The sequence below is a fragment of the Macadamia integrifolia genome, unplaced genomic scaffold, assembly GCF_013358625.1.
Source record: "Macadamia integrifolia cultivar HAES 741 unplaced genomic scaffold, SCU_Mint_v3 scaffold_113A, whole genome shotgun sequence".
Classification (NCBI taxonomy): Eukaryota; Viridiplantae; Streptophyta; class Magnoliopsida; order Proteales; family Proteaceae; genus Macadamia; species Macadamia integrifolia.
Window position 1 is genome coordinate 155,999 of NW_024870617.1, and position 2,790 is coordinate 158,788.

Here is a 2,790-nt window from a genome sequence, read left to right on the forward strand (position 1 = left end):
CGACTAATCGAGGAGTACCTCTTTCTATTTCAGCAGCCTTATTGACATAAAAGGCTGTACAACTCCAAGGAGAGGTACTAGGACGGATGAGTTTTTTGGCTAAGAGATCATTGATCTCTTCTTTGCAAGTCTCAAGGAGGGTTTGATTCATTTGGGTTGGTCGTGCTTTAGTGGGAATTTGAAGATCTGAGAATCCAGTAGCATAAGGTAAGGAAACCATATGCTTCTTACGGTGCCAAAAGGCATCAGGTACATCAGAACAAAGATTGGACTCAAATTTTAGTTTTATTTAGTTAATTTGTTGGATGGTCTTGGGATTTTTAAGATGGTCAGAGATTCTTTCATGAAGAAGTTCTTCTTTTAGAAAATTTAATTGTCTAATTTTTCTAATACTTTGGTCATTGGAATTTTGAGCTTGCAAGAATGGGAAGACGATTTTTTGTCCTTGAAATTTTGTAGAAATCCCATCTTGGGTTATTTTAAATGGTTTGATTTTTTCTAAAAATGGTTGACCAAGGATTATAGTTTGGTCAAGGTCTTTTGCAAGGATGAAAGTTTGGGGAAGGCAAAGGCCTTGGTTGCAGACATGAGTGTTTGAAAGTTTGTATTGGACATTCAACCCAGATCCATTAGCCGTGTTAAGGCGTTGGGGAGTTCTTTCATAGAACTGGGTAGGAATAGCACCTTCGTTGATACAATTGGCATTCGCACCAGAATCAACTAAGGCAATGGCAGAAAATTTGAACGAGGCGTTAACAACTAAGGTTATGCGTATATACCAGTTTTGACATGTTATGGTAGCCACAAAACCAGAGGTTGTTGGGTTTGGTTGAACAAGTTCTTGGGTTGCAAAAGGATTTATTAATGGTTCGTTGTTTGAGGTTGAAGCCTGTTGGTCTTGATGTCTGTTTAAGAGGGCTATCTGTTGCTTAATTTGTTTTATCTCATACTGCAAGGATGCAGTAGTGGTTTCAAGGGATTTGATCTGACCAGAATGATCAGGAATAATGGGTTTGGATATTTTATCGAACTTTTGCATAATTTGATGGAGATTGTATGGTTGAGGAGAATTTTGGGTAGAAACATTGTTTCTAAGATGCTCAAGGCAGGCTTTCTTGTGTTCAGGGTCTGCTAGGCTATCAATATAATCAAAAATATTTGAATTAGGTGATGCTCGAAGCATCCGAATAGATTTGGGAACACAATCTTCACAGCTAAGACCAATAATACAAGAATCACAATTGCATGCTTGGAAATTCTCATTATTGGAAGAACTGGAAGTATTATGTTCAGAGGCTTGAATTTGATTAAGTTTATAATTTTCATCTTCTGAAGAGGATGAAGAAGTTTCGTGGAATAGAGCAAGGATTTGGGTTTTATCTTGCTCAGAAATTTGTAAAGAATTGATTTTGTTTGAGACTCTACAAAATTTGGCAATGTGGCCTGGTTTACCACATTTGAAACATCCTTGAGTAGTTTTGTCGAGTTTTTGATCTTTGAAATTTTTAGGTGCCTTGAAAGGCTTCTTGTATTTATTATATTTTGGTTTTGAAGGAGTTTTATGGTAAAACTCAGGGGTTGTGAATGGTCTGTGAGACACATATTTCTTAGATTTCTGAAAATTTTTATAGAATTTGCGAGAAGATCTTATGTCTATGTTTTGATGGAGGTCTGAGAGGTGGAAATCCAAATTGTTCACAGAATCCACCTAGCTCTTTTTTGTAAAACTTGTTTTCTTTATGGATTTGTTTCTTTAGCCTAATATCAGTACAGAGAGCAAGACCCTCTTCATGAATAAGACTAATTATTTGGCCATAGGACATTTGATCATAGGGAATAATCCCATCATTCTCCTTCCTAAGGCGTTGTTTGATCTTTTCAGAAAACAAAGTTGGTAGTCCTGTAAGAAATTTTTCTTTCCAACAGGGAAGGTTTGCGTCGGGTCTGGTTAATACTTTGGTTAAGAAGGTGTCTTTGTACCATTTGAAATCTGTAATTTTTTACATCTAAGGTTTGATAATTGTTCAGCTGTTCTATCTTTGAGACGAGAAGGGTTTCCTAAAAAATAATTTGCAATGCTGAAAATAAGGGTATTAACAGCATCTTCAATAGGAATACCTTCACCATCAAGAAGGGGAACACCTTCAGGTGTAATTTGAACAGCCATTAAAATTTCTGTTTTACCAACCTTTGAGTTGGCCTGTGAAGCCAGAAACAAGCAAGGTAGCCATAGCACTATCAGGTGTGTTTTTTATTCGATGTGCGTTGCTAACCATGGTCATTTCTTGGAGTTTGTTCATGAGATTATGTTCAGACAGACCATCTATATTCCATTCATAGATGATACCACTTTGGTAGGAAGCCTGAGGAGCAGTTCCTCTAGCTTCAATTTGTAGGTCAGGGAAGACTGGATGTTGGTTTGAACTTTGACCAATTTGGTTAATTTTGGGGAAGTCTTCTTCTTCAAAACTTGAGGAAGTATCTGAAGAACATCCTATGATGGTGCGAACACCTCTATTGTTTGATTCAGCCGAAGGCTCATTTGAGGGCTGATTTTGGACTGGTGTTTGAGGATCACTTAAGTGTGCTTCAGCAACATTGAGAATCGTTAGACGTTGGTTTATTTGATTTAAAACAAAAGATTTGTTAAGCGCAAGTTGTTGTTTTTGAGGAATATTATATGGTTTGAATAAAGAAACAGAAGTTGGAACCGGAGCCGGTGTCATAGATGAAGAGGCTATTGGTTTTGGTTGGACAAGGTTTTCAACTCTTGAAAGTTGATTGCCTATG